We start from the raw sequence: 15248 nt of genomic DNA on the forward strand, positions 1-15248 counted from the left end.
GTTCTGCAAGCAGAATTAATCTCCTAAATCCAGTGTGTAGCTTTTGGAGTGGGATAGGGCAGGGGAGGACAGAGTTGTTATTAATATAGTAAATGGCTTTCCTAAGCTGACTTGGTTAGAAACAGGGTGTTAGCTACTTCATCCTGACAATGAGCCTGCTTTCTATTTTCCTCCATTAAAGTGTATTTTCAACCATGTCTCTTGCACTTTGCAGAGGGTGTAGGATAAACCAAATGCTTTAAGGGAAAAGGCAGCAGAAACTATGGCAGATGTCACTCAAAAGCCAGTGAACTTCTTATATCATAAAAAAAATTATCTGTTTAGCATCTACTTTTGAGACACACTCTAGAGTTTAGCCCCATTCATAAACTCCCCATCATTCCTTTGCTGCTATGGCCTGCTAATCAATATGCCACTGATTCTAGACTTTTAACGGAATTGTTAGTAAAATCACAATGGCTATAGTGGACCAAGTTAGGACTTAAAATGAATGGGGTTACTAAAAATATACCTTATTTGTATGATTTATTGACATAGTAAAATCCTTTCAATGTGTGTAGGAAGTTTGTATAATACATTTTCTACTTCAATATTGTGGTTTTGTTATTTTGTGTGGCCTATGTTCACGTCTCATATAGATAATATCAATATCTTATTTCACCTGCTAGAAAGTAAGACAGTCAACGTGAATATTCATATCATGTCATTCATATTGTACCCAGTCGCTTGCACAGTACATTTAGGTAGTTTGCAGTAAATCCTCCATTGCAGATGTTTTTGGTGAAGAGGACTCCCCACTCCACTCCCAGCCCCATCCTCCCAGTGATGTGAATATGAGCTTGTCAGAGGTATCTTGGATTTTCTGGTTCTGTGGATGAAGGTTGTATCAAGGACAAATACAATCTCACTGAACTCAATGATCAGGTGCCTTACTATTGACAAGCTCTAGACATGAATCTTGGAGCTTGATGAAGAGCTGCAAGACAGCCCTAACCAGAGTGACCTGATTGAGCAAACAGCTGAGATGCTTTATGGATTGATCCACACCCGCTATATCCTCACCAATCAAGGGATCACCCAAATGTTGGAAAAATATCAACAGGGAGACTTTGGCTACTACTACTCTTGTGTGTACTGTCAGAATCAGTCAATGTTTTTCACCAGCCTTTCAGACATCCCAGGGGAAGCCATGGTGAAGCTCACCTGCCCCAAGTGCACAGATGTGTACATCCCTAATCATCTCTGTACCACCACATGGGTGGTGTCTACTTCAGCACTGCTTTCCCTCACATGCATTCCATGTTGCACCCTGAATACTGGCCCAAGCAGCCTGCCAATTAATTTGTGCCCTGGCTCTGTGGTGTCAAGATTCATTTGATGGCCTACCAGCTATAGGTCTAAGCAGCCAGCAATATCAAGAGTCCAGTCAAGACAATTTGCTGATCCTCCATCTTTGATGCCACTGGTTCTTTGCTGCCACCCTTTTGGAAACCCTGTGTGGTTTTTAGTTTAAAGTAATAGTGTCATTATTGGGTTGGGAAAATTGAAATAAAGTGTAAGAAAAGTCATCTTCATGATATCCGAAGTTTCCTGACTTTAGTAGTCTGACAGGGATCATACAATAATTCCAGGTGTTAGTTTTGGGTTCTGATAGTTCATATATTTACAAGAAGGATTTGAATTGTTTTCTTCCAAATACACTGCCAAAAACATGCCACTCCCTTGTGTACTCTCCTTTTGAATGGCCTATGGTAATTTGACATTAAATTACCCAGACATACTTAAGGTTGTCTGTATCATTAATTTCTTGCTTATTTCTTTTTCCAGATTATTTGTAAGTATTGAATTTTTTCAGTCCTTATATACATGTATTGTAGCTATTCTTGAACTCATCTCAAAAAGTTTTGATTTGTCATGTTAAGTGAAATAAGCCAGAAACAGAAGGATGAATATGGGATGATCTCACTCTCAGGCAGAAGTTGAAAAACAAGATCAGAAGAGAAAACATAAGTAGAAACCTGAACTGGAGTTGGTGTATTGCACCAAAGTAAAAGATTCTAGGGTGGGTGGCGGGGGAGAATACAGGTCTGAAAAGAATGACAGAGGACCTAGTAGGGGTTGTATTGTTATGTAGAAAACTGAGAAATGTTATGCATGTACAAACTATTGTATTTACTGTCGAATGTAAAACATTAATCCCCCAATAAAGAAATTAAAAAATAAAATAAAATAATCCTTGATTTGTTATTATAGTTCTTCTTAGAGGTTAGGTTTAAATAGATGGGCAGAAGAAGTGTGCATATTGTATCCTGTATTATAAAAGGTTCTGTTACTATAGGTTGTGCTTGCTTTTTTCCTGCATAAAAAAGAGAGAGATCTGTATTTTACAAAAATCAGCTAGGGCCAGGCTAGTTGCCTGGACTTTTCTGTAATTTAATAGAGGAATTTTAATGACTCAGGAGAGGCCTGCTATGCATTGCAATTCATAGCTCATGAAAAGATATACTATGTTAATTTTCTGAACTGCGTCTCTAAGGCTAAGTTACATTATTTTGGCAGTGCTTCTCCTGACATAACCACAGTTATTTGAATGTCCAGTATCTCCAACTCATCAAGAAAAGGAATTCTTAGAAGATAGTGAGTTATTGAATTCCAACAGTACCTTGTACTCTGTAGATGAACATGGGAGTAGATGCAGAATTTTAGATGTTTTGGGGTTAAAATACATATCATCTATATGGGAACCATACTTCTCTCCTACTAATATGGATAATGAATATCATGAGCTTTTCTTTTTCTTTTTCTTTTTTAGAGCACTTAAATTCTCCTCATTCTTTCAAGTTGAACTTCAAATTCCTTAGCACAGTGTACAGGGCCTTTTGCTCTCTTGTGCCTGCTTTTTGCTATATTCTCATCTTATTGTCTCCTCACATTTTCTCTCTAGCAGGACTAGGTTAGACTACTTTCAGAATACTAAATTGCCACATTTTTGTCCACTCTGGACCAACTCATGCACAGGTATCATGCTTAGAATATTATTTATCCCTTCCCACAATCTGTCTGACTCAATAATAAGAGCAGTAGTACTTAGACTTTTGCAAGGTAAAGCTTACATGGATTCACTTACCTAATCCTTACAACAAGCCATGACTTAGTTATATTATTATTCCAATTTTGCAGATAATGAAACTAAGGTTTAGTGAGCAGAGAAGCACTAGCCAGGCCTATACAACTATAAAGTGGTTGTATAGGGAGTTGAAGTCTAGGATGCTATCTGCCACTTGCCATTTTATTTCAGACAGCTGCCTAAAAGCTTGATTTTCATCAGGAATTCAGTTAAGTGTTTGTGGAATCTAACTCTAGAGCCCACTTTCAGCTGTATTTCTAGCATGTGAGCTAAACTTGATTATGTGGCTGGCTCCAACTCATTATTAAGACGTCACTAACTCCAGAAAATGTTCCTGGTAATACCTAGCCCAGCCTTCTCAGAGTGTCTATGTGCCCTTCCTGTATTTGTTTGCATTATGCTTTCTACTTCTCCTTATATGGCAATTATCATACACCTGTCTCCAGTATTGCTTGCTTACCTGTCTCTGTTCCCCAACTAGCTGCTAAGATCCAGGAGACTGGGATCCTATCTTGCCTCTCTTGCCATTTTCTTCCTGACAGCTTCCTGGAAGCTTGGCTTTCAGCAAGAACTCAAGTGTTTCTGAAATGATTGATCCTTTGATTAAATTTAGCTTTACTGAAAACCCTGCACAATCCTCATGGCAGGAAATGGTTAGTCCTAGTCTTACTTTTAAACTTTAGTGGAGAAAATACCCAACAACTTCCCCTTTCTTTGGGACTACAGAATTATGTGACTAGGCAGAGACTTTTTTTGTGCTTATCAGAACCTAATCATATGGGTCAAGTGTATCACTCAGGCGTTTGCTTACTCTTTAGAGAAAGAGATAAACCAGGAAGTGGTTTCTTGCTTTACAGAAAGATTCACCAAAAGATCCTCACTTCTTATTTGATCTTTACCAGTATACTGTAGTAATCAAGCTGGAAGAGGCACTGACCTATAATTTGTACAGCCTTTTTTAATTGAGAGACAAAAGTGAGATGCAGAGAGAGATGCAACCACAAGTTAGTGGCCAACAGAACTATAATCCACATCTTCTACTCAGATAACCAACTTATTGGGTGCACTTAAAATATGATAGCTTTATAGAACTTGTTTGGCTTTCACATTTATAGGACCAACTGTTATAGTACCAACTGTATTGTTCCTAAAACAGCACATTACTATTTGTGTACTTTAACAGAGCAGGGTTAAGACAAGGTTCTTAGAAACTCATTTGAGGTCCAAACATGCATATATTAGCTGACTTAGCAAAGAGTCAGTGAGAATGATCCTGCGATCAGACATCTTAATTCCAGTCAGTCTACTCAGGAAAATTTCTGTATTTGGCAAAAAGAGTTAGTAAAAACACATAATTAACTTTATATAAAATGTTCATTGCTCAGTATAAACATGACTAGTGGTAGATTCAATTTTTATTTTGTTTTTACAAACAAGTAGACAAATAAGTGTCTTTATTATGTAAAAACAAAAGTATAAATGTTTTAAATACCATACTGTGGAGTTGTGAGTCACAGATGAAAATGAGTAGCATCCTGAAAATTCTTTCCCCCTTCTTAGATAAGGAACAAGACAAGGCTACCCTATATCCTTGTTACTTACTATTCAGCATAGTACTTGAAGTTCTACGTGCAACAGTTAGTAAAGAAAAAGAAATTAGAGGAATTCAAATGGGAAGAAAATGAGTAAGACTGCAATTATTTGCAGGTAACAAGACAGTATACCTAGAAAATCCAAAGTCATGGTCCGGGAGGTGGCAGAGTAGGTAAAGCATTGGACTCTCAAGCATGAGGTCCTGAGTTCAATCCCTAGCAGCACACATACCAGAGTGATGCCTGGTTCCTTCCCCCCTCCTCCTGTCTTTCTCATAAATAAATAAATAAAATCTTTTAAAAAAAACCATTATATTTGAAAAAAATCCAAAGTAATCCAGTATAAAACTCCTAGAAATAATTAAGCAATCTAGCAAGGTAGCAGGCTAAAAATTAATATGTAAAAATTACTAGTATTCCTCTATGCAAGCAGTAAACTACAGAAAGAAGAAATAAACTGATCCCATTTATAATAGATATCTAGGAATAAATTTAACAAAGGAGGTGAAGGACTTGTACATTGAAATCCATGAAATGCTACTCAAGGAAATGAGAGAGACATAAAGAAATGGAAAGATATTTCATGTCCATATACTGGTAGAATTAACATCATTAACATGACCATCCTACTCAAAGCAACATACAGATTCAGTGAAGTCTCTATCAAAATTTGCCTGCCATTCTTTATGGGAACAGGAAAAATGATACAGAAGTTTATTTAACACCAGAAGAGATCCAGAATCAACAGAATAATACTGGAAAACTAAAAAGAAAGAACAGGAATGGGGGTATCACGTTTTCTGACTCCAAACTATACTAAGGGATCATCATAAAACTGCATGGTGCTAGAATAAAAATAGGCAGCATAGATCAATAAACATAATTGAGAGTCTAGAAATAAGCCATGCACATATAGGCAGTTAATATATAAAAAGGAGACCCAGAACATTAAATGGTTTAGAAAGGAATGTGTTTTCAATAAATGGTGCTAGGAAAATTGGGTAGCAGCAAGTAAAAGAGGATCACCATGTCTCACCTCACACCAAAATCAACTGCAAATGGGTCTAACACTTGGATGTTAAACCAAAAACTATAAAATACAGAGGAGAAAGCATTGGTAGAACAGTTCATGATGTCTCTTTTGGAAATGTCTTCAGAGATTTGAATTCAACAGCAAGGAAAATAAAGGCAAAACTAAATTCACAGGACTACATTAAGTGAAAAAGCAGCACAAAAGGCATCCTTTTGAATGGAAAAGATTTTCACAAGCCATATACCAGACAAAGGGCTGATAACAAAAAAATAGCTCACACAGTTCAATAACAGTAACAAAAGTTATATATATATATATATATATATATAATATATATATATATATATATATATATATTACCATCTCATACCTGTGAGAATCTCATAAAATATAAAAGACAGAAACACAAGTGATGTCAAGGGTTTAGTTAAAAAAAAAAAAGAGAAACCTTGTGACAGTGTTGGTGGAAATGTAAATTGGTTCAGCCTCTATGGAAATTGTGTATTTTTTCAACATATTAAAAATGAATCTACCATATAATTCGCTACTTGTCTTATACATATATATATATATATCCAAAGAATTCAAAAATATAACCAAAGCGGTATTTGCATACCTACAACCATTACAATAGCCCACATTTGGAAACAACCCAAATGCCCAATGACAAATGAGCAATTAAAGAAGTTGTGGTATACACATGTGTGTGCATGCATGCATGCACACACATGCACACACACACGGCACATGCACATGTGCTCGAGCATAGGAATACTATCCAGAGATGAGAAATGATGAGATTTCCTTTTTTGTTAAAACTTGAATGGAACTTGAAACATAAAAAAGAAATTAAAAAAACAATAATGAATAATAAGAAGAGTTTAGGGAATAAAACTTCTGTCTAAAAATGAATCAAAGTGTTATACTTTACTTGAATGGCCATTGTATTACATGAACATTTTTTTTTAATTTTTTAATTTTTATTTATTTATTTATTTATTTTTAAGTTTTTTTTTTTCCTTCAGGGTTATTGCTGGGCTCGGTGCCTGCACCATGAATCCACCGCCCCTGGAGGCCACTTTTTCCCCCTTTTGTTGCCATTGTTGTTGTAGCCTCGTTGTGGTTATTATTATTGCCCTTGTTAACGCTATTCGTTGTTGGATAGGACAGAGAGAAATGGAGAGAGGAGGGAAAGACAGAGTGGGGGAGAGAAAGATAGACACCTGCAGACCTGCTTCACCGCCTGTGAAGCGACCCCCCTGCAGGTGGGGAGCTGGGGGCTCGAACTGGGATCCCTACGCAGGTCCTTATGCTTTGCGCCACATGCGCTTAACCCACTGCGCCACAGCCCGACCCCCATGTATTGCATGAACTTTTTTACTGTATATGTATGCAAGAGAGACCAAAGCTCTGCAACTCAGGCCAGGGATCGTACCCAGAGCCTCACATATATAAAACATGTATCCTACTGCCCAGTCAACTCCTGGACTCATACATGACTGTTTCCATTGTACAGTTCAATTAATAGAACAAGCCTGGGTGATTTCTGAAAAAGTTTCTTGATTTAAAATTGTTTAGCCCAACAGATTTTAAATAATGTCTAAAATGCCAAGGAAATTGTCTTTCCTACTTTCTGTTTCTCTTCAACAATTAAATTTATCTAATTATTCTGAGCAATGGCTCAACTAACTTCAGTCTAGAAAAAAAGAAGAGGTTTTATGTGGTTTAAGCTTAGTTTCTACTGTCTAGAATAGTTTCTTCAGCAAGCAACATATTAATCTACTTAATTAATATGTATTGTACCTTCCTCAAGGCCAAGAAGGGTCCAATTATGTGATATAACTAATTTTCCCTTTTTCTTTTTTTGTATCTTCTGCTTTTCTTCACTTCTCTTTTAGCCTTATCTGCTTATAACAAAAGCTCAATAGGAAACTAACAGTAGGGTGATATAATGAAGTAGAAAGGCACACAAAAGGCCCAGGAGTTTGAAAGGTCCCCCTTAACTTCAGCAGGGAAGCAGCATAACATAGGTCCTTGTCCTTGGCTTGGAGCAATGTGGTAAGTAAGTACATAATGGTTATTCTGTTTGTTTGCAATTATAAGACATTTTTTTCCCAAGAAACTATACTTTTGAGTATATACATTCCCCAGTAAAAGAAGGTGTTGTCATGCTGTTGATGCCAATGTATCCTACTAGGATGATAAATTTTGTTCATTTAGGTGTGCATGGTTGCCACAGCAACAACCACCTCATAGTTCTTTCAGTGCCTGTTTGCTTTGAGCATCTGTTGAGCTTTCTATGAAGGTGTCATAGTTTCTGTCCTTCTGTAATAGACAACTCCTTATAAGGTCCACATTTATCAGGAATTCCCTAAAGAGGGAAGAGAATCTTAGCTGGAGCCATAGAGAAATATAAATGAAAAAAATTTTGTTTTAGATTGGTTGTTACAGAAGACCTCAGATATGTGGTTTAGAAATAAGAGAGCTATTAAAACTCTTGGTCAGCTTATGTCCTTCCTTACTGTCTTTTGGACTGGGTGTGGTATGTTGGACAAAAGCAAAAGACTCTGGAGAAGAAGGGAAAGGGGTAGGATGAAGGGACATTGGGGTCCTGGTGTGTCTCTTAGACATCAATCAAAAGGAAAGAGAGGGTGTGCCTATATGTTAAAGACTATATTGATTTTTAAAAAAATTTATTGGGGGATTAATGGTTTACAGTAGACAGTAAACTACAATAGTTTGTATATGTGTAACATTTCCCAGTTTTCCACATAACAATTCAACCCCCACTCTGCCACCATGTTCCAAGACCTAAACTCTTCCCCCTCCCCACACTACAGAGTCTTTTACTTAGGTGCAATACACCAAATGCAGTCCAAGTTGTGCCTAGTGTTTTTCTTTCTGATCTTGTTTTTCAATTTCTGTCTGTGAGTGAGATCATCTCATATTCATCCTTTAGTTTATGACTTATCTTACTTAACACAATTTCTTCAAGCTCCATTCAGGAAGGGGTGAAGTATGTGAATTCACCATTTTTAATAGCTGAGTAAGTATTCCATTGTGTATATATACCACAACTTTCTCAGCCACTCATCTGTAGTTGGACACCTGGGTTACTTCTATGTTTTGGCTATTACAAATTGTGCTTCTGTGAACATAGGTATACACAAATCTTTTTGGATATGTGTGTTTGGTTCCTTAATATATACCCCCAGAAGAGGAATTGCAGGGTTATAGGATAGGTCCATTTCAAGCCTTCTGAGAGTTTTCCAGATTGCTCTCCACAAGGGTTGGACCAATTGACATTCCCAGCAGCAGTGCAGGAGGGTTCCTTTGTTAAAGACTATATATTGTGTACCATTAACCATCCTCCCCCAATAAAATAAAGTAAAATTAAATTAAATTAAATATCTTGGTTAGGAGCCTGGGAGGTGGTCTGTCAGATAGAATGCATGCCTTACCATGCATGAGTCCCTGCATTTAATTTCCAGCACCATTTAGGGCAGCACTAGTGGAACTTCATGTTTGTTGAAATGTTGCTTTGGTTTTTCTTTATTTCTCATTTCTGCCTCTCAAAATACAGACTAAAATTTGGGTCATGGAGATAGCTTAGCAGTATTATCCATGAACAAGACCCTGGGTTCATTCCTTAATACTGCATCAAAATATCTTGGTCAGCTGAAATGTGAATAAGTCCTTGGAAAAGTTCATAGAAATTTTTATTTTTAAAACAGAGTGACCAGAATACAGTGTCTTGCTTCACACCAAAGTGTGAATTCTATCCCTAACTCCCAGTAGTATTCTGTAATAGTGCACAGTCTCTTATCAATAGTTTTTATGATCCTAGACCTTCTCTTTCAGAACTTTGATGGTAGGTGCAGTGAGGAGCAATCCACCTGTAGTTTTATAATCTTATAAATCACTAATAAGACACTAACAAGAAATATTTTTTAAAGAATAAGTTATTTTCAGAAAAATATAGGTCCTAAAGGGTATTTCTTTTTTAAAAAAATATTCCTAACCCTAGACTGGTAGCAAAAACTTGAATGTTTTCTAAAGATTTTGTTGGAAGTGGTAGGCAGTTTATTCAACATGAACATTTGTGCTTGATTCAATCCTAAATCCTCTCATCTGTGATTTATACAGTCAGGATTGGAGGAGGTTGATAATTTATACATCAATTACATGATAACCCAGTGAATGTAGCCAAAACATAGTTCTCTATTTTTTAATACCTGTTGAGAATAGACATCTTAAGGCATTACAGAATTCTTAATTGAAACTTGTATATTAAAATCTTAGGGTATCTGAGTAGTTTTTGTAAAAACATCATTACAGGTTTCCTACTCTTTCTGTCATTATACTGATCAAGATGATCAAGAATATATTTCTGTATTCATTTTGGCAGAGACACTTATTCACTCCTCTTCAAAATTCTTTTATCTAATGATACCTATTGTTCAATCATAAGTAATATTTAAGAGTAAGATCTTTTAGTTGATATAAATTATCTCTGAGAAAAATTCAAATTGTAATTCTCTACTGATAAAGTAGTTGTCATTTCTTACCCCTCCACTTAGAGAAGAAAGTCCTAGGTTGAATACTATTCTTAGGTGAGAAGGTTGAGTTTGAGTTACACTGAATTCTGTCAGACAGTATGGCTTGTGGACTTATTTTGTTCATTTGGGGGGGAGGGCGGGTTTTAGGACCAATTTTTGGTGATTCTTCAGTCACTCTTTTTTGATTCTTTAAAATTTTATTTTCCTTTTATTGGCAAACAGCTCATTCCTTATTTTTTACTTTTTAGGATCAGAAGATGATAGTATTTTTGAACAAGAAAACACCCTCAACCCCCTCTTAAGCAATTCTTTCCTCAAAATGCCTGACTTCGCATCTTTTTCACTTTCTAAAACTTATGTAGATGGACATGTTAACAGCTGAGTACAAACCAAGTTCTTTATTATTTATTATGCCAGTCTGATTTTTAGAGGAAATAATTACAAATGCGTTTTATTTTTTCCAATTCCAGATCGGATTTTGATTTTTTGGAAGATCATAAAAAAGCCTCCTAAGTTTACTATGTCTTCAGTTTATTTGTAAAATGAAAACAACCTTTGCTCATAATTCATTATACAGATAAACAGAAAATATACAAAGAGTATGAGATACTATCACATAGGTATAAGGTATGTGGCTAAATACCTGTAATGCTTACCTCTGGAATCCACCAATGTCTAGTGACTTTAATCATGCATTAGGTCAAAGTGGCAAAAAACATATTGTAAATACACTTAAAAATACAGAATTACCTTGACCAAACAATTTCACTACTAGGAATTTGTACTGCATAAACATTCACTGCAACTATAAACAAGTACAACTGATACATGGAAATATCTTTAAGATTTAAGTTGTATAAAAAAAAAACTCCAGAAAATAGGACACAGTACACAGTTCATTTTATTGAAGAAAACACACACAAAGAGAAATAAAACAAAAACCACATATATATATGTGAATATATTTATATGTAAATTTGTAATGCCCCTATGAGACTGAGCAATTCCATCTTAGTATACAACAGAGTATGGAGATAGGAGGTTATAAAATGGGCTCTGGAGTCCCACTGACTTTCTTCCAATCTGGCATGATTCCTAGGAGATAGTTATTCTTCTCTCTTTCCTGCCTTATTTACCTCCATTGTAGGCTCAGTATAATGGGAAAATGATTAAACCTTTCTTTGCTTCATCCTCCCATGTCTAGAATGGACTTGACAACTTTACGTAACTCAGATCATCTTTAATTCATAGAAAAAAAAAATCTAGAATAGCACATTTGATTATCCCGAGACACAGGAAACTTCAAATCCTTTTATGAAGTTAGAATATATTACAGTCTTTTTGTGTCAGGTTTTAAAATTTTTGTCTACCACCTCAATTGTAGCTGTTGACCGTGCAGACTCTATTAAATAGTTTTCCTTGTTTTCTTTTTAATTTTTTTAAAAAATTTTTAAAAAATATTTATTTTATTTATTTATTCCCTTTTGTTGCCCTTGTTGTTTTATTGTTGTAGTTATTATTGTTGTTGTCGTTGTTGGATAGGACAGAGAGAAATGGAGAGAGGAGGGGAAGACAGAGAGGGGGAGAGAAAGACAGACACCTGCAGACCTGCTTCACCGCCTGTGAAGCGACTCCCCTGCAGGTGGGGAGCCGGGGTTCGAACCGGGATCCTTATGCCGGTCCTTGTGCTTTGCGCCACCTGCGCTTAACCCGCTGCGCTACAGCCCGACTCCCGTTTTCCTTGTTTTCTACACTGTGGCATAGTATCAGGAATATGTCAGACATTGAGGACTTGTGCTTTTTAATTTTTTAATTAATTAACTAACTAATTAATTAATTAATTAATTAATTTTGGGTAGAGACAGAGAAATTGAGAGGGAATGTGGAGATACAGAGGGAGAGAGAAAGACAACTGCGGCACTGTTTCACCACTTGTGAAACTTCCCTCCTGCAGCTGGGAGCTGGGGGCTTGCGGGTTTTTTGTTTGAAAAGAATAATGACTTAGATGATCTCACTCATGGACAGAAGTTGAGAAATAACAGAAATGAGAAACAACTTGGACTGGGTTTAGTGTATTTCACCAAAGTAAAGGACTCTGAGAGGAGGAAGGGAGCTTTCAGGCTCTGGTGCATGATGTTGGAGGAGAACCTGGGCTGGGGGTGAGAGTGTTTTGAAGAAAATTGAGAAATTTTTCACAGGTATAGCAAGTGTATTTATTGTAAACCATTAATCCCTCCAATAAAAAATGAAAAAAAAACTTCTTGTATAATAAAAATGTGATCTTTTAGCATGGAGGGTAGATAGCATAATGGTTATGCAAACAGACTCTCATGCCTGAGGCTCCAAAGTCCCAGGTTCAATCCCCTGCACCACCATAAGCCAGAGCTGAACAGTGCTCTGGTTAAAAAAAAAAAAAAAAAAAAGAAAGAAGAAGAAAAAAAAATGCCATCTTTAAAAAATATTTTATTTTATTTTTATTTATTTATTCCCTTTTATTGCCCTTGTTGTTTTATTGTTGTAGTTATTGTTGTTGTTGTTATTGATGTCATTGTTGTTGGATAGGACAGAGAGAAATGGAGAGAGGAGGGGAAGGCAGAGAGGGGGAGAGAAATATAAGACATCTGCAGACCTGCTTCACCGCTTGTGAAGCGACTTCCCTGCAGGTAGGGAGCTGGGGGCTTGAACTGCGTTCCTTACGCTGGTCCTAGTGCTTTGTGCCACCTGCACTTAACCTGCTTAACTTGAAGTTTTCTTTTAAGTTATTCATTCACTAGTTTATTGGTAAATTATTCATGAGTACAACAAAAAATTGTTAAGTTCCATTATAGGTCAAGCTTTGAAAGTGACTGGGATCCATGTGGATTCAGTCGGCTAGGAAGGATCGTCAGTTTCCCCAATGAATGGGTACTCACAGGAAGTGATGCACCAAGGGAAGGTCGATCCAATGCAACCCGTGAGCTTAATGTGCAGCTTGGCGGTACGAGAATTCGGCATGAAGCCCAGCCAGTCTATCTTGGCGTTACTCTCGATCGCACTCTGTCATTTCACAAACATCTCATAAAAACTGCAGCAAAGGTGGGCGCGAGGAATAATATCATTGCAAGACTGGCCAGCTCCTCATGGGGCACGAGCGCTTCCACACTACGATCATCATCTCTGGCATTATGCTATTCCACTGCAGAATACTGTGCCCCAGTATGGTTCCGTAGCCCCCATGTCCACTTGGTCGATTCCAAATTATATTCCTCCATGAGGATAATTTCTGGAACCATCTGTTCCACCCCGGTTCCATGGCTGCCAGTTCTTAGCAACATCGCCCCACCAGATATTCGTCGGGATGCGGCATCATCTAAGTTCATTTCCCACGTCTACGCTCGACCGGACCTGCCAATATACGCGGATATCTTCGCCCACCCTGTTCAATGCTTGACGTCTCGTCACCCAATCTGGTCCCCTATGCCTACACTGAACTTCTCTGTTCCAGTCTCTTGGAAACAGAGTTGGCAGTCAGCTGAGGTAAAGAACAAACACCTCATCACAGACCCCTGCAAGCGTCAACCGGGCTTTGACCTAGCACGTTATGATTGGGCCCTCCTCAATCGCTATCGAACAGGCCATGGCCGGTGCGCCGCTATGTTCCATCGCTGGGGAGCCAGAGACGACCCGAACTGCCCCTGCGGCTACAGACAGACTATGACCCACATAGTCAACGACTGCCACCTCTCCAGATTCAAAGGATGTCTCGAAACTTTACATCAGGCTCAACCTGACGCTGTTGACTGGCTACGGAAGAAGGGCAAACGCTAGAAGAATAGGTCAAGCATAATAGGTATTGGTGTATAGCATTGATGAAAATCTTATGTAAACATTTAATTTGAATGAGTTCTGTCTGTCTGTGGATTTGAACTGTTACACAGTTTGATCCTTGATCTCGAATAGACTATCTACTGTCATGTGCAATTTGCCTACTTTGAGGAATATACATCAGTGATCAGACTAACATAACTTACAGAGCTTAAAACAGTAGAGTCTTGGAGAACCTGATAAGAGTGTGAAAAACTCCAGATAATTCTGAAGGCCTACATGTACCTTGGGCTTTCATCCTCTAGTTGGAGATCTTCAGTGAATACTCTTGTATGACAGGGATAAAGCTGACACATCAAACCTGAGATGTAAGGATGTTACCTCTGGGGCCACACTGCTTGAATTTGAAGTTAAGTCTTATTATCACCAGGTAATAAATGTGGCAAACTGCCTCAGTTTCCCTATCTTGAATGATGGAAATAATGACTACCTTGAACTGTTCTGCAGATGTAAAGATGTAAACCTTTAAAATACCCAACACAGAGATTAATGTATTTTAACATTCAGAAAATGCATAGCTATTATTATCCTTTAATTGACTATATCAAGATACACAACAACTAGTCCACTCATATGTAGGTTCTTGGGACCAGACAAATGTGGAGATAGATGAGAGAAGGTGATATTAGAAGATAGTATTGAGAATCAGAGATAGGGTGACAGTGCAATTGACAACAGGCTGAAGACTCAGAGAATCTTAGGATTTTAGAATCAGAATTAATTAATTCATCATATAATCCACCCATCCCATAAATGTTATGTCCTACTGTGTTAGGAGCTGTTCTAGATGTTGTATTTATATAGTCACTATAATATTCCCAACTAAGAGCTTTATATCTTAGTCATGGAGACTGGGTCGTCTGGCCTCTTCTCACTTATAGGAAGCTCACTGTAGCATATGTAGTACAGATCCTCCCTCCCTTATGTCTAGAGAAAATACATTAATGAACAGGAGCAGTGCCTTTCACTCTTGGGCAGCTGGTAATATGAAGGTTTTTTTTTCCTTTATTAGGAGATTAATGGTTTACAGTCGATAGTAAAATACAGTATTTTGTACATGTGAAACCATTCCC

The 15248-nt window shown here is 37.3% G+C and overlaps 1 pseudogene; it reads left to right on the forward strand.

Annotated features, from left to right (window-relative positions):
• Positions 1–455: 455 nt before the first annotated feature.
• Positions 456–2128, forward strand: LOC103122120 (casein kinase II subunit beta-like; annotated as a pseudogene).
• The last annotated feature ends 13120 nt before the right edge of the window (positions 2129–15248 follow it).

This window comes from Erinaceus europaeus, chromosome 2 (genome assembly GCF_950295315.1).
Source record: "Erinaceus europaeus chromosome 2, mEriEur2.1, whole genome shotgun sequence".
NCBI classification, from domain to species: Eukaryota; Metazoa; Chordata; class Mammalia; order Eulipotyphla; family Erinaceidae; genus Erinaceus; species Erinaceus europaeus.